This window comes from Rutidosis leptorrhynchoides, chromosome 1 (assembly GCF_046630445.1).
Source record: "Rutidosis leptorrhynchoides isolate AG116_Rl617_1_P2 chromosome 1, CSIRO_AGI_Rlap_v1, whole genome shotgun sequence".
Taxonomy (NCBI): domain Eukaryota; kingdom Viridiplantae; phylum Streptophyta; class Magnoliopsida; order Asterales; family Asteraceae; genus Rutidosis; species Rutidosis leptorrhynchoides.
Window position 1 is genome coordinate 35,583,200 of NC_092333.1, and position 18,878 is coordinate 35,602,077.

The 18,878-nt window shown below is 33.6% G+C and overlaps 1 long non-coding RNA gene across 1 annotated transcript; it reads left to right on the forward strand.

Annotated features, from left to right (window-relative positions):
* The first annotated feature begins 9,929 nt into the window (after positions 1 to 9,929).
* LOC139858919 (uncharacterized) lies at positions 9,930 to 18,311 on the forward strand. Its single transcript, XR_011763110.1, has 3 exons — positions 9,930 to 10,101; positions 17,545 to 17,613; positions 18,076 to 18,311. It is a non-coding gene; the product is annotated as an uncharacterized lncRNA (long non-coding RNA).
* Positions 18,312 to 18,878: the final 567 nt, after the last annotated feature.

The following is an 18,878-nucleotide window of genomic DNA, read 5'->3' on the forward strand; positions in this document are numbered from 1 at the left end:
TTCACTACTATCTTTACCGTTCGCATTTCCGTTTAAAGAAACTCCTTGTAACATTTCTCCATGGATAGAGAAACTCCTCATATTACATAAGTATTCGCCACGAGGGTGAATAGTCCTAACGAACATTTTTTTTCGAACCCTAACTGACTCGTTCAAACATATCTTAAGAGATTCTATTCCAACACGGTGTATCTTTGTTAATTATCCCGTATCGAAATACTCGTTTCACTTCTAGTTTTACAAGAAGCCTCGGGACCGCGTTTAGACATGAGTACCGCGTACCATCCACAACCCGACGGACCGAACAAACATGCGATTTAAACCTTGGAAACCATAATACGAATTTGTATTACCAACTTCAAATTTACTTGAGAAAAATATTTTCCTTTAACCGAATCCTCGTACTACAATGATTTTCATTCGAGTTTTAACGTCACTCCTTTTGAAACCACGTGTGACCGGAAACGTCACTCTCCTTTGTCGAACCAAGTAAACGATGATCAATTCACCGGGGCCGAGGTTATTCATGAGCAACCGAGAAAATTTATTCATATTCAGGCAAAACCCTACGCGACTCGTAATCACCAAGAGCTGCGCCGATGTTAGACGTAAACATTTCAAATTCCACGTGGGAAACCGCGTCACGTTAAGAGTCGCACCTTGGAAGGGTGCAATCCGTTTCGGGAAAACGTAGGAAGCTAAATCCACGATATTTTGATCCTTTAAATTCTTGGGGTGTTTTGGACCCGTAGCTAGCCGTTTAGACTTTTCCGACTCATTTTGGGTCTCCGTTTATCCTACATTCAATGTATCAACTCAAAGACGTGTTTTGCGAAACGAGAACTTGTTATCTCCTTTGATGAACTCACTATCGACGATAACCCTCACTTCCTAGGAGGACCGGTTGAAACCATGAATCATGGAAGCCAAACCTTAAAACAACATATGATCCCGACCGTCAAAATTCGTGGAAATACTCAAGGACGTACCTTCACTTATTCGTAGAATTTACAACGCAAGGTCTCGAGTAAGATTCAACAACTACTACTCCCAACTAAATTTCGGGACGAAATTTCTTTTGAGGTGTGGATAATGTAACATTCCGCGTTTTTCCGTTAAATTTAATTTTAACACCGTCTTTTTTTTTAAAACATAATCTTTCGTGTTTAAAGTAATAGTTTCCGTGAGTAACGTTCATTATATTTCCGCTATTTAATTATAACATCACTCGGTTACTCGAGCGTTTTTAAAATATTTCGTTGGTTAATTCCCGCACCCGCTTTGAAACTTGAGGGACCGAAGTTGTCAAGTGGGCAAACTAGTTGACTAGGTCAACTAGTCAACCCACCATTCTCATCCATTCAATCCCTCCATCTCTCTCCCTTTTCTCTCTAGCTCAAGAACCCCATTTCTCCCAACTTCACTAAATCATCATCTAAATTCGATCTAGGAGGCTTACAACAAAACAAATTACATTTTCGTGATCCTCTCTTCATCCTCTACGATTTGATACTAACTACACCGATTTTGGGTAACATTTCTAAAACTCTAGATTTCTTTAAATTCGTGTTTTTGACTTGAAATGTTGTTAGTTAGTGTCTATGGCTCGTGTCTAGCATGATTATATGATTTGTATGCTCGATCTTGATGTTTTGGTGTAACTAGCTTGAAAATGAAAAGTGGATGCTTAATCCTTGATTTTGGATGAGTTAATGTTGTTATATTGTTAAAGTGCATGTTTTAATTGTGTTACTAGTATCATTAGCCACATTTGGATGTGTAGGTTGATTAAGGAAACTTCAAAAACCCGATTAATGATTTTGTGATGTTTGACTAGGGTTTGATAGTTCTTGACATGAACTTTTGGATGCTTAAATGCCATGGAATGTTAATTGTTAGTGTCTAGTAGTAATGTATGCTTCATTACCTTCAAAACGGCATATCGTATGTGTAAATTGGATTCCCGAATCATAAAATACGTTTTACGAACTTGAAACTTGAAAATAAACCTTTCTCGATCAATTGACGAGTTTTCGTTTATTGTAAATGATGTTTTTGATTGATGATATGTGGTTAGTTGTATTCCTTGTCGAAATAGCTTTCCGATGATATAAAATACATGTTCTAATTGTTTGCGGATCATAAAATGTGATTGTTTGTGTTTTGGTTCGTGCATACTTTGAAAACTGACCAGAAATCCCTGCACAGAGGGTGGCGCGGCGCGCCCCTTCCCCGCGCGGCGCGCCGATGTGCCTGGTCAGATTCTGACCTCCTCGTCCCGTTTCACGTGAAATGTTTGACTAGCTATCGACCTCCGATTCACATGAAACTTGTTCTAATATGCTTATATATGAGTAAAAACCTCAGAAAAATAGTTCGGGACCGAACCCGAACGCGTTGACTTTTTTTCGTTGACTTTGACCAAGTTTGACTTTTAGTCAAACTTAACCAAACTTTTAATGCAATCTTCCTAACATGCTTTTATACTTGTATCTTGCATGAAACTTGACAATTTGCTTCACATGCTACATAATCGAGTCGTGTCGAGCCATAGGACTAATTGAACACATTTCACCCGACCTTGTGTCGTAACCGGTTAATTGATATAACTTACTTGTTTAGGTCAAGGCTAAGCAACTTTCATGCACACGTTTACTTGTTGAAGTACTTTTATACTCGTGCACTCGAGGTGAGATCATAGTCCCACTTTTACTCTTTTTGAACTTATATTGGGATGAGAAAACATAAACGATTCTTTTGAACTAAGTGAACACAAGAACGGGAAAACAAACATTCTACATACGAGTTTAGAACAAAATCCTCAATTCGATTATCATTAGTTACACTTGCCGGGTGTAAGCGAGAACTTATGTTATATGGCCATATGGGTTTGACAGCCCTCATCCTTGACGGTTCGCTACCGTCTACGGATGAAATATATTTTCGAGAATCAGTGTTTGTTCTAGCACTAAGTGATGGGGTATACAATGGAAGGAATGTTAAGCTTTGATAATTGGGTGCTCGTGAAACAAACTTTTGGAATGTATTACTATTATTTCATTGATGCAAATCTTGTGGTTCACTTGTACTTACTTACTTAAACCTATGATTTCACCAACGTTTTCGTTGACAGATTTCTATGTTTTTCTCAGGTCATGCACGATATGTGAAACATGCTTCCGCTTACTATTTGATACTTGCATCCGATGTCGAGTATACATGCATTTCATGGAGCGTCTTTTGACTTTACTTTAAACCGTGTCGCCTAGATTTCAATCGTACTTATAACGTTGTAACTTAACTTTTGGTTGAACAATCCTTGTAAACTTTGAAACAATCTTTATTTTGAAATGAAGGCGACATATTTTGGTCAAACGTTATCTTAAAGACTTATAATCAGGTAATGGGACCCACGTAGCCGACGCCGTCACTTGACGATTTGTCGGGGTCGCTACACGTTTTGAGTGAATCAAATTGCTATGGTTTCATATTGAACTCTATTTTATGAATCTAAACAGAAAAAGTATAGGTTTATAGTCAGAAAAATAAGTTACAAGTCATTTTTGTAAAGGTAGTCATTTCAGTCGAAAGAACGACGTCTAGATGACCATTTTAGAAAACATACTTCCACTTTGAGTTTAACCATAATTTTTGGATATAGTTTCATGTTCATAATAAAAATCATTTTCTCAGAATAACAACTTTTAAATCAAAGTTTATCATAGTTTTTAATTAACTAACCCAAAACAGCCCGCGGTGTTACTACGACGGCGTAAATCCGGTTTTACGGTATTTTTCGTGTTTCCAGGTTTTAAATCATTAAGTTAGCATATCATATAGATATAGAACATGTGTTTAGTTAATTTTAAAAGTTAAGTTAGAAGGATTAACTTTTGTTTGCGAACAAGTTTAGAATTAACTAAACTATGTTCTAGTGATTACGAGTTTAAACCTTCGAATAAGATGGTTTTATATATATGAATCGAATGATGTTATGAACATCATTACTACCTCAAGTTTAGTAGGTAAACTTACTAGAAGTGACAAGAAATGATCTAGCTTCAAAGGATCTTGGATGGCTTGAAAGTTCTTGAAGTAGGATCATGACACAAAAACAAGTTCAAGTAAGATTTTTACTCGAATTAAGATAGTTTATAGTTATAGAAATTGAATCAAAGTTTGAATATGAATATTACCTTGAATAAGAAAGATAACCTACTGTATATAACAAAGGTTTCTTGATCTTAGATGATTACTTGGAATGGATTAGAAAGCTTGGAAGTAAATTAGTAAACTTGAAGGGATTTTTGAAGTGTTCTTGAAGTGTTCTTCCTATGATGATTATAGCTTGATTCTTGAAGTGATTTTTGATGAAGATGATGATTAACTACTGGAAAAATACGTTCATAATAGTGTGTGTGTTGAGAGAGAATTAGAAAGAGAATTGGAAGTGAAATGGAGTGAATGATGAGTGATAATTGGTGAGTGGTGAGTGGGGTTAAAAGGAGTTCTAGTTAGTTGACTAGCTCATGATAGAAGTTAAAATTGATTAGTCATACATGACATAATCAAGAGTGGAATCCCATGCTAGTTCCTATTGGTATATACCCATAGTAAGTACGTTTTGAAGCTGTGTATAATACGGGTAAGAATACGACTAGAATTCTTGATGAAAGAAAAGAATGGGAAAGTAACTGTAACCATTTTCGTTAAGTATGAGCGTTTTGATATATGTCTTGAAGTCTTCCAAAAGTATTTTAATACATCTAAATACACTACATGTATATACATTTTAACTGAGTCGTTAAGTCATCGTTAGTCGTTACATGTAAGTGTTGTTTTGAAACCTTTAAGTTAACGATCTCAATTAATGTTGTTAACCCATTGTTTATTATATCTAATGAGATGTTAAATTATTATATTATCATGATATTATGATATATTAATATATCTTAATATGATATATATACACATTTAAATGTCGTTACAACGATAATCGTTACATATATGTCTCGTTTCGAAATCCTTAAGTTAGTAGTCTTGTTTATATGTATATAACTCATTGTTAATATACTTATGGAGATACTTACTTATCATAATCTCATGTTAACCATATGTATATCCATATATATATCGTCATGTCGTTTTTACAAGTTTTAACGTTCGTGAATCGCCGGTCAACTTGGGTGGTCAATTGTCTATATGAAACATATTTCAATTAATCAAGTCTTAACAAGTTTGATTGCTTAACATGTTGGAAACATTTAATCATGTAAATATCAATCTCAATTAATATATATAAACATGGAAAAGTTCGGGTCACTACATTAACTCTGGTCCCAGTGCTTGGTTTGACTTCTTAGTAGCAGCAGAGTTCTACAGCGGAAGCAATATATCTAAGTACCTGAAAACTATTTAACTGTGCTGACATGCTTTGATTCATGCTAAATCCCTACCATGATATCGTTAATTGTACGTATAAATGCAAACTTAGTTATTGTGAGTAGGCCTATTGAGAGCGACGTCTCTCTCTATTTGACTGTTGGTCTTTGGTTACATAATAATGATTTCAACGACACTGACAGTTCAAGGTGTCCTGGGGTAAACTTTGTTTAGTTCGATATCATAACTTCAGCACTACTAACGAACTGATTGAACCTTATAATTAAATCTTGTGGTCTAAAAACTTGTTATGAATATTAAACCTATATTGTTCACTCAACTATTTTGGTTGACACTTTAAGCATGTTTTGTCTCAGGTGAAGAGTGCTAAAGACTTTGTGTGCTATTTGGGCTTTGCTGCTTTTGGAGTCCGCATTTTATCATTTACATTATTGCATTAAAACACTTAGTTTATATTTAATTTTGTTAAGGATTCAATTGTAATGACTTAATACATTCCGCTGCGTTAATACATTGGTTTTTAATTAAAACGTCTCATATAGAGTCGTTCTCGCTTTACACTTGTGTTTTGATATTGGTTAGTCACATATTACTCCCAGTTCTATTTAGGGGGTGTGACAGTTTGGTATCAGAGCCAGATTGTTATAGAGAACCAGGATTGCATTCTATGTGTGCCTTATGTGCTAGTTAGGGTGCCTTAACAATCTATAGGACTATAACCTTTCCTGCCTTAGTTTTAAGCGCTTTTCCTTTGATCTTTATACTGCTATTTCATCTTACTTCCTGCTTTTACCTCTATTGATATTCTGTATCCTTTCCTAAGGATATCAAGCCAAAACCCAATCATCTTGCCTGATCCCGACTCTAAAGGATCGGTTAGTATGTGATTGTTATCATATCCATACATATCTTACAACCTGACTTTGCCATTGTGATTCAAAGTATTCTTTGACTCACACGAGTTATTTTTATCAGACCAACTCGGTTAGTGAAACCGAGGGATGTCACTCATGAATTCTGAAATGCTCGACATTTCAATGTCAAAGTTTGATCACTTATCCGGATCATATGGTGTGATATTGAAGTGGAAATATGAATTAGTGAAATATAATGACGTCAGGCCAACGTGATTATATTACGGTAATTCATATAGAAATTTCAATATCATGAAATATGGAATAGAAAGTGAATCAAAGAAAAATTCCCAATACATTAATTCAAAAATCTCAATGTTATTACATGAAGGGTAATTATCATCTGATTTATAGATATACGAAGAGATCGTTTCAACCAAACTATCTATCTCATACCCATGAGTAGATTAACAAACTCTCCTATGCCATAAATGTTGTAAAACTATGCACTATTTCTTTCTTAAACAACATATCTCTTTATCTTTGACGCTTAATTATCACGCTTAATCACTATCATATCCTCGCTGGAAGGAAGGATGCATGTTCTTAAGTGACCTGAAGTGACACCCCCAAAATTTCTTCGAAGCATGCTTCCTGTTATCTGTAATTACGCTCCTAGTGTAGATTTTCATAAACCCATTAGGAAACCCGTCGAAGATAAGCGACAACCACTCGCAAGATTTTCATTTGAATATTCAAACGAAGATATTATAAACACCACATTCACTATCACGTTCTCATACTCTACCATTCATATCTCACTTGTCAGCAACAGCTTCACACATAAACATTTTGAATTCCAAGAACATATGCCTTAATAATAGTTAACAACCGTATTTAAATACAATAGATTTCATTACCTCGCAACATTGTTGCTTAAAAATAACCCAAAATTTTCAAAATACCTTCACCCGATCTTCGTCGATCTTTTTCCAACTTGTAACCTCTGAAATATGAAAATTCTGTTACCAAAATTTTACACACTGTTTTACTGTGCGATCCTCTCGAAATTTTATAAAACAAATTTATTTACTCTCATTCGTGCAAATTTTATAAATCGTATATGTTTACATAATAAAGTAAATAAAATTTACCTTTACTTATTTTTGACTAGTACATATAAAATTATACTCTTACTTTTATAAATCAATTATTCAAAAGATATTTTACTTAAAATAGTACATGTTGTATATAACTCCAGTTTTACTAAGAACTTCGTTTCTTTTTATATTGTCACCTTAAACGACTCGAATTTCTATAAAGTTTTCATTGCTTGTTCATATAAAATTTCCGTGTTATTATACACCACATATTAATCACAATTCCTCTCGTCCTCTGAAACTTATCATTAAGTTCATCATTCAAAACCCTTTATCTTATCAACTTTTCCCTTTTAAGGTTGACCGTTGAGAAGTATTTCACGGCTAAAACGCAACACCCTCGCGATCATCAAATCTGTGATTCAATATTTTGTGGCATGAGAAATCATTTTCGAAGATTTTCTCACCTAGTGTAAACTATGCATTATAGCCAATAATTCACGTTATCTTCTCATCCGGTCTTAAACTTATGAGTGAGGATAAACCCTAGATCGACTCTCCGTCTGTGCGAGGGCGTCCCTCTCGTTAAGAGATCACACCTTTCGTACGATTCCCTTTCGGAAACGTAATATAAATTATTTTAATCCATGATCCCCGCTATCCTCTCTGAAGGGGATACCTTAAACATTTAATACATTGATGTGTACTCTTCCTTCATTGACTGCAACTAGGTGTCATCCTAGTCGGATTTCAACCTATGTAACTGAAATCATAATCATATAGCTATATTCTGCAAATGTGCTTTCAAAAATTCTTTTTAACGATAAGTTCACATGTATTATAGTATACTAAACGATATCTTTTCGCTCTGACCATTCTGAGGGCATTTTAGTTATGGCTTGCTTTGCATATAAGCCTGATTAGTAATTCTTCAGCTGGCATCTCGTCTCATTTATTCACATTAGACATCATGTCTATGATTACCTTCCGGAATTAAAAATTTGTACAAACACATGCCATGCATCAAACTACATGGCTGTAATCTCCACGTACTTCTATCTGTTTGTCTGCCCTAGTATTGTGGCATAAACACCCAAGGTTTTGAGTCTAGTAATGTTCATGCAGCATTTCAAGCACCCATCTTACTTAATAGCTTGTATGGCATCATCATCTCTTTTGAGGAAACCTAGTCAGATGACACTCTTGTAATTCCTTTGAATGACCTTCGCATTGAAAATAAATTGCACATCATAGAAGAACCTGTAGAAGTTATGGATCGTAAGATTCAAATGCTTGAAACAGAACAATATTCTTATATTAAAAATCCATTGGAATTCACGACATGGCCCCGAGTATACCTGGGAACGTGAAGACCAAATGAAATGGAAAATATTCCCATCTCTCTCTTCTCAACCGCTGACGCATCCGAGAAGTCTACCTAAAACTTCGGGACGAAGTTTCCATTAACAGGGGGATACTATAACAACCCTCAAATTTCCATACTTGAAATGATTATTTTACTCATAGGGTTTCTGTATGCTTATTGATATTGAAATTAATAAGTATTTACTCTACTTTAATACAACGTTGACTAGATATTTATTTTTGGGCAACAAAATATATTAATTAAAGTTTATATTATTTAACTTTAGTTAATATTACGAACATTAAAATTAATGTGTGAATACGTGTTAGTACATTCCTATGTATGACGTTTTTTTTATTTGAAGAATCATCTCGGTTTCCAAACCAACGATTATATATTCTTGATTTCCAAATCTAAATTCTTTTATATGACATTCCTATGTCATTAGAAATAATAAAATATTCCTATATTTTATTTCGTGAATTATTATTTTTTTTTCGCGTATCATAAATCGCGTAATATTTTATTTAGCATATCGAATTCGTTTCGTCTTCGAGCCAATATATAAAAATCAAAATTTAATGAAGTGGCTCCCATCCAAGCCCAAATGCCCGAATTTTTTCAAGCTCAAGTCTTTCTTTTGCTAGTCTTTTTGTTGAGCCCAAGACTTTGCCATCTTTTATTATTTTAGCCCATTTTAAATTAATTGGCTAACAATTCAATGTAAGGATAAAATAAAAAAATAAAAAAAAATTGTTGTTGCTTCAAGTCGGCCGAACCCCATGGGGGATTAAGCCAAAAAAAAATTACTTTTGTTGTTTTTAATATTTTCTAGACTTGATAAGGGTTTTTTTATTCATCTTTTCTTTTATTCATCTTTTTAAATTAGGATAAAATCAATACTATTTTAGGGATAAGATTTATAAAAAAAATTTACATTTATTTAAAAAAAAATAATAATAATAATTGCTCGGCTGACCCATAAGGGGTTTTAGCCAAAGTTAAGATGATTTTGAATCTTGACATCTTATTGTGGAAGTATTATTTTATTTATAAAAAAAAATTAAAAATTAAAAATATGTACTCCTAATATTCGGTTGACTTGTTCAAAGGGATAAGCCCAAATTTTTTTTTTTCCTTCCCATATTTGACTTCATTTAGTTGCTAGTTTTACTCATTTATCAAAAAGAAAAAAATATATATATACGAAGCTCTCTGCCCTTTTTTTTTTCTTTTGCGTTCGACTAACACCCCAAAACCCAAAAACCATCGACAATCATCATCCTTATTAAATCTAACCCTATTTCAAAACAAATTGGATATTTGAGTTCCTCTCGATCCGTTCTACGTTTCTATCCATCTCGTTTCTTGATTTGAGGTAGACCTAAACTCCATCTTTTTCAATTATTAATTATTATTATTATGTTATTTTAGTTGTGTGATTAGTTATAGTGCTTATGGATAATTTTTATGGTGTTTGAATAATTAAAACATGTTAAAAACTTGATTTTTAATAATTGTTATAATTCAGTAGGCTTATAACTACCTTTAGTGGTTTGATTCTTGATGTTATAATTCAGTAGGCTTATAACTACCTTTAGTGGTTTGATTCTTGATGTTATAATTCAGTAGGCTTAAAACTACCTTTAGTGATTTGATTCTTGATTTAGAATACTAATAATGAAGTGTAAGAACAAAGATGATAATGGAGAGAAAGAAAGAAACACTTTGTAAGTGTGAGAAATGGTGCAAGTTTAATGCTTGCATTCATGAGTATTTATAGTCTAAAATCTCAATATAAAAATACATACTTTGTGTACCAAAATTGACTATATGTATACACCAAAATTGACTATCCATATCTATATTATTATTATTATTATAACACTCCCCCTTGGATAGCAATTTTATTTTGTTGAAGATCAACTATAAATTACTGCCTCGTTAAAAACCTTGCTAAAGAAAACCCAGTGGGAAAAAACTTTAGCTAAGGGAAAAAGAGTGCAGCATGGAGTTGACTCCCCCTCAAGTAGACATCGCTTCAGCTGTTACATCTTTTGAACATGTCTCATGCCAATGTTATGAACGTGTGTTCTGAAAATAGCAGTTGGAAGTGCTTTCGTGAAAAGATCAGCAGAGTTTTTGCTAGATTGCACATATCTCATTTCAATCTGGTTGTCCTTAATGAGATTTTGAGTGTATGAGAAGAATCTAGGCGGTATGTGTTTTGTTCGGTCACTTTTGATATACCCTTCTTTCATCTGTGCTATGCAAGCTGCATTATCTTCATAGATAGTTGTTGGACTTTTATCGCGTTCTAGTCCACAAGAATCAGTAATGAGTTGTGTCATTGATCTCAACCAAAAACATTCTCGAGTAGCTTCATGTAATGCAATCACTTCGGCATGATTTGACGATGTAGCAACAAGTGTTTGTTTTTGAGAACGCCATGATATTGCAGTACCTCCATTTAGGAATACATATCCAGTTTGAGATTTAGCTTTATGTGGATCAGATAAATAACCTGCATCTGCATAACCAACCAAATCTTGTTTTGATCCGTTAGAATAAAATAATCCTAAATCAGTAGTTCCTCGAAGGTATCGAAATATGTGTTTGATCCCATTCCAGTGTCTTTTGGTAGGAGCAGAGCTGAACCTTGCCAACAAATTAACTGCAAAAGAAATGTCAGGTCTTGTACAATTTGTAAGATACATAAGAGCTCCAATTGCACTAAGATATGGTACTTCTGGTCCAAGAATGTCTTCTTGATCTTCACATGGACGAAATGGATCAGCTTCAACATTGAGTGATCTAACAACCATAGGAGTACTTAATGGTTTTGCCTTGTCCATATTGAAACGTTTCAAAATCTTTTCAGTATATGTTGTTTGATGTACAAGTAAACCATTAGGCATATGCTCAATTTGTAAACCAAGGCAATACTTGGTTTTTCCGAGATCTTTCATTTCAAATTCTTTCTTTAGAAGTTGAATGGCTTCATGGATCTCTTTATTTGTACCTATGATGTTAAGATCATCAACATAAACAGCTATGATCACATATCCGGATGTTGTTTTCTTAATGAAAACACAAGGGCAAGTAAGATTATTTGTATACCCTTTGCTTATCAAGTAATCACTTAATCGGTTATACCACATACGTCCCGATTGTTTTAACCCATATAAAGATCTTTGTAATTTAATCGAATACATTTCTTTGGGTTTTGCATTTGATGCTTCTGGTACCTTAAATCCTTCAGGTATCTTCATATATATATCACTATCAAGTGATCCATATAGATAAGCAGTCACAACATCCATGAGATGCATTTCTAAATTTTTAGAAACTGCCAGACTGATTAAGTACCTAAAAGTAATTGCATCCATAACAGGAGAATAAGTTTCTTCATAATCAATTCCCGGTCTTTGAGAAAAACCTTGAGCTACAAGTCTAGCTTTATACCTTGTAACTTCATTTTTCTCATTTCTTTTTCGGACAAAAATCCATCTGTATCCTACAGGTTTCACATCTTTAGGAGTGAGAATGATGGATCCGAAAACTTTTCTTTTATTGAGTGATTCTAATTCAGCTCGTATTGCTTCTTTCCATTGAGCTCAATCATGTCTATTTTGACATTCAACCATAGATGTTGGTTCTGGATCATCATCATTATTCATGATGTCATATGCAACATTAAATGAAAATTTCTCATCAAGATTTTTCATTTCATTTCGGTTCCATAATATTTTTGAATATGCATAATTGATTGCAATTTCTGTATTGACATCATCAATCTCCTCTGCAGTAGGAGTACTGATTTGTGGTTCTTCTTGAACACTTTCTTTTACTTCATTATCAGCTGATTTTCTTTTTCGAGGATTTTTATCCTTTGAACCGATTGGTCTTCCACGTTTCTGACGTGGCAAAGATTCATGAGTGACGTTATTGCCAGCTTTTGGAATTTCAATTCGAGCTGGAGTATTTACTGCTGGTATATATGATTTTGTCACCGTTTTTGTATCTGTAAATGCATCAGGCAATTGATTTGCAAGTTCTTGTATATGCATTATCTTTTGAACTTCTGTCTCGCATTCTTTTGTGCGAGGATCAAGATACTTTAATTGAGGTTCACACCATGAAACATCATTTTCTTTATTTTTCATTTCTCCCCCTAATCTAGGGAACAATGTTTCATTAAAATGACAATCAGCAAAACGTGCTGTAAAAACGTCACCTGTCATAGGTTCAATATACCTTAATATTGAAGATGTTTCATATCCAACATATATTCCCAACCTCCTTTGAGGACCCATTTTTGTACGTTGTGGTGTCGCAATTGGAACATACACTGCACAACCAAATGTTCTAAGATGGGAAATATTTGGCTCTTGACCAAAAGCAAGTTGTAAGGGGGAATATTTATGACTTGCACTTGGTCTGATGCGAATCAATGCAGCAGCATGTAAAATTGCATGACCCCATATAGATACAGGGAGTTTTGTTCTCATTATCAATGGTCTAGCGATTAACTGTAAACGTTTAATCAATGACTCGGCTAAACCATTTTGTGTATGCACATGAGCAACAGAATGTTCAACAACAATTCCTATAGACATGCAATAGTCATTAAATGCTTGAGATGTAAATTCACCAGCATTATCAAGTCTCACCCTTTTAATGGTGTAATCAGGAAAATGAGCTCTCAATTTAATAATTTGGGCAAGAAATTTTGCAAATGCCACATTACGGCTTGATAACAGACAAACATGAGACCATCTGCTAGATGCGTCTATTAGAACCATGAAATATCTAAATGGTCCACATGGTGGATGAATTGGTCCACATATATCACCTTGAATTCTTTCAAGAAACATTGGTGATTCTTTCTCAACCTTAAGTGGTGAGGGTCTAGTTATCAATTTTCCAAGAGAGCAAGATGTACATGGAACCATTGTATCATGATGGATTTTTCTATCCTTTAGTGGATGTCCATGAGTACATTCAATAATCCTTTTCATCATTGTTGATCCTGGATGGCCTAATCTGTTATGCCATAAACTGAATACACCAGGATCAATATATTTTTCGTTAACTACCATATGTATTTCTGGTACATTTATATGTGTATAATGTAATCCAGAACTAAGTCTTGGCAGTTTTTCAACCACATGACTCTTGTCAGTGATACTTAAATATTTCTCATTTTCTGTTGTCACTGACTGATAATCATACCCGTTAAGGTATATGTCGGAGAAACTCAATAAATTTCTGCTTGACTTGGGAGAAAATAAGGCATCATTTATTAAAAATTTTGTACCATTTGGTAGTATGAAATTTGCCTTTCCTATCCCTTTTATCAAGTTAGCAGGTCCTGATATTGTATGTATAGTTCCTTCCGTTGGTTTTAGATCAATAAAATATTTCTCGGATTTAAGTATAGTGTGTGTAGTTCCACTGTCTGCTATACAGAGATCTCCACCACTTGATTGATGTTGTATTCCAGCAAAATTCATATTGAACTTCATATATAAGAAATAAATAGTGAGTACATTAATATTACACAATATTTTAAACGCAAATAGATAGTACTGAAACATTTAGCAAACATAATGACAAAGACAGACGATATTAAATCGTTTATTTTTCAAAAGACACACAACTTAAACATTCAAGAAATCTTCATATAAATCAGATGGTTTCTCAGTGACTGTTGGATCAATATTATCCACAAAATTTACTTCCTTTTCTTTACCTTTCAGCGAATCCTGATACATCTTAACAAGATGTTTAGATGTTCGGCAAGTATTAGCCCAGTGGCCCATTCTACCACATCTGTAGCAAGATTCTTCAGAATTTTTAGAAGAATTTTCTTCAACATCTTGTTTAATGGGCTTGTTTTGTGGTTGATATTTATATTTTCGTGGATTACTATTTCTTTGACCACCACGGCCACGACCACGACCACGACCACGTCCACGCCCATTACCATTACCATAAGGATGGTTTCTACCATAGTTATGGCTTTTGGCATGATGATGGTGATGGTTATTATAACCACGACCTTGCCCGCGTCCTTGTCCCTGTTTATAATTATTTGCAGTATTTGCTTCAGGGATTGCAAGTGTACCAGTAGGACGGGATTGCTGATTTTTCATTAATAGCTCATCATTTTGCTCTGCAACTAAGAGATATGAATTAAGTTCAGGATATGTTTTGAACTTTAACATTCTCAAATTTCTTTGCACTGTGATGTTTGCAGCATTCATTGTGGAGAAAGTTTTCTCCATCATGTCTGCATCACTAATTTCATGTCCACAGAATTTAAGTTGTGAACATGTATTATACAGAGCTGAGCTGTATTCATTTACTTTCTTAAAGTCTTGGAACCTTAATGTTCTCCATTGTTCCATTGCAGCTGGAAGTAAAATTTCTCTTTGATTATTGAATCTGCTTTTGAGACCTTCCCATAAAACATGGGGATCTTCTACAGTCACATAATTATTTTGTAAGCATTCATCAATATGTTGATGAATAAAGCAACATGCCGTAGCTTGTTCTTTTTCAGAACAAGTGTTGTTTTCATTTATGGTTTCAAGAATGCCCATTGATTTAAGATGCATTTTTACTTTTATAACCCATGGCATGTAGTTGTTTCCAGTTGATTCTAAAGGAGTAAATTTAAGCTTTTCCAGATTCGACATTTTCTATTATCAAAAATTAAAACAAACATCATGATAAATTAGAGTCAATTTATATTCATAAGTATATAAACATTAAACATAAATTTAATATAACATAAATGATAAGTAGGTGACAGTGTCGACCATGTGTAAGCAATCATAAATAAATGTTATATAACAAAAATATAAATATTAGTAAACATAAATGAAAATTTGGCGACAGTGTCGACCATATATTTTTTCAGGTGGTATAACCGACCTATATCATTCTGGTGGTATAACCGACCATATATCATTTTGGTGGTATAACCGACCATATATCATTTTGGTGGTATAACCGACCATATATCATTTTGGTGGCAGAGCCAACCATATTTAGTATTAAGATTATCGTGCTGATAACGTGTTATTATTCAGTAGGCTTATAACTACCTTTAGTGGTTTGATTCTTGATGTTATAATTCAGTAGGCTTATAACTACCTTTAGTGGTTTGATTCTTGATGTTATAATTCAGTAGGCTTATAACTACCTTTAGTGATTTGATTCTTGATTTAGAATACTAATAATGAAGTGTAAGAACAAAGATGATAATGGAGAGAAAGAAAGAAACACTTTGTAAGTGTGAAAAATGGTGCAAGTTTAATGCTTGCATTCATGAGTATTTATAGTCTAAAATCTCAATATAAAAATACATACTTTGTGTACCAAAATTGACTATATGTATACACCAAAATTGACTATCCATATCTATATTATTATTATTATTATTATTATAACAATAATTATATAATTGGGACAGATTTATATCTTTTAATTTCGGGCATCATGCCATTATTCTAAGATGAACCGAAGTTGCTCATCGTGATCCTCATGAAGAGTAGTGCAATTTACATATATGATTTGCGTTAAACAGACGTATAGAACTCAAATTATGAATTATTGAAGTCTATATAAATTTTATATATAACATAATATTATACAGCTGTTGTAGCCTCGAAATTCGAGTCTGATCTGGTTTGTTTTGTCATGTTTATCGTTTCTGGATCGATTATGCGACTCAAAAATATATAAAGAACGTTAAAAACGGACGTACGGTTAAAAAGATACGATTAAAACAAGTTTTTTAATAAATATATTTATACATACGAATCTGATCAGGTCACCTCGGGATGCGTACGACCCGATATCAAATTTCTGGGTTCACGAGTGTGTGTGTATCGAAAAATTAATAAGTTTCGACTCTTGATTCATGTCGTTTGCAATTTTTATGAATTAGATATGATTTTTCAAAGTTTGTAAAAATACATTTTTTTTAAAGAATGCTGATTGAGAAAATGAGTTTCTGTCGAAATCGTGTCGATCACCAAGGTCATTTAAACGCTGTAAAAATCGTCAAATAAATCATGCAGTATCTTGATAGCAAGGGGAAGCTATTGGTTTTTCTCGTTTGTCAAACCGAATCCCGAGCGTCGTTTTAAAAATTGTCAAAGTGGGTCACCTGAGCTCACTTGTACTTTTTCTGAAAAGCTGAAACGAAATTACTGAAATGTCAAAACGGTATCGGTTGCCACGAGTTTCTCAAATTGATTTGGATCCTGAAAATTTTTGTGTAGTCTCTTTGTGGTAAAAAGTAACACTTGGCATTGGCCGTTTTTCAAGTTAGGTCCCACTGATTTTTATAAAAATTTCCAAAGTGGACAGTTTAAGTATTTTTACAATATTTTTGAGTTTGTAATTTTTCTAAGTCATTAAATTACTAATACTAATATTATGATAATATGATTTTAAAATGAGTATAAATAAGTTTTAAAGATTGTTTTGAGTCTTGTTGACTTTCAACGCTGATCGTTGACTTTTGGGTTGACTTTTCAGTTGACTTTTTCATTTGACTTTTGTTTGACTTAAGTGGACTTTCTAAATAAAGAAACTTTTAAAAATAGAAACTTACTATAAAAAGAAACTTACCTAAAATAGAATATTTCTAAAAGTAAAAACTTACTAAAAATAGAAAGTGTGTGTAATACTTTAACTTATTCAAATCTTTTGTCACATAATTTCAAAGCCACTTCAAGTACTAGGACTATCATACAATGACATGACATAAGTTAGATATATTCTGACCTATCATATTATTTAGGTTGGAGTCTAGATCACTCTTGATCTTCATTATTCACGTACTTGTTATATCTTCTCCTGCTATTTTAAGGTGAACTTCATAGCCCCACTTTTTAACTTTCTCTATTACTTATTTTGAACTTTTGGGGTGAGACACATGCTTACTTTCAAACCGTTTTACGCTTAGACACAAGTACATGAAAACTGTTTAACTGTGCTGACATGCTTTGATTCATGCTAAATCCCTACCATGATATCATTAATTGCTACGTATAAATGCAAACTTAGTTATTGTGAGTAGGCCTATTGAGAGCGACGTCTCTAACTATTTGACCGTTGGTCTTTGGTTACATAATAATGATTTCAACGACACTGACAGTTCAAGGTGTCCTGGGGTAAACTTTGTTTAGTTCGATATCATAACTTCAGCACTACTAACGAACTGATTGAACCTTATAATTAAATCTTGTGGTCTAAAAACTTGTTATGAATATTAAACCTATGTTGTTCACTCAACCATTTTGGTTGACACTTTAAGCATGTTTTATCTCAGGTGAAGATTGCTAAAGACTTTGTGTGCTATTTGGGCTTTGCTGCTTTTGGAGTCCGCATTTTATCATTTACATTATTGCATTAAAACACTTAGTTTATATTTACTTTTGTTAAGGATTCAATTGTAATGACTTAATACATTCCGCTGCGTTAATACATTGGTTTTTAATACACTTGTGTTTTGATATTGGTTAGTCACATATTACTCCCGGTTCTATTTAAGGGGTGTGACAGAAAATTTGGTACTGAACAGCCTCCACATCACTCTTCATTCCCAAAAAAAGCAACAATCTTTCTTGGTGGATTATCTAGGTTCACAAATCCTACCACCCTTAACAATCTCTTGCACAAATATGGTAAGATTCTAGGCCTCTCTTGGAAACAAGATCGTTCGTTTGCATTCGTGAGATTTGACAACGTGGTTCAAGCTTCAAATGCCATTAAAGCAGTGAACGGTAAGGTGATTAATGATAGAAGCACGTTTGTCAATTTTGCTAAAAACGACCTAGTCATTAGTCAACACTCAAATGGGTTTCAGTCACGATTTACAAAAAACAATAAAAAAGAAAAGCATCCTTCTAACAGAACTCATGCTAATCAAGGTGTATCTTCTATCAATTTATCCTTTAATCATGAAACGCTTGATCATCTACACCTTACTGCACTTGTCATCGACAAGAACCTAATTGGTGCTCTTAAGCTATTTAAATGGTTAAAAAGTCGATATGTTGAAATCACGAAAGTCTCAGCTTGGGGACCTTATGCGTATATTGTTCAATGTCGTGACGAAGAAAGTTACAAAAG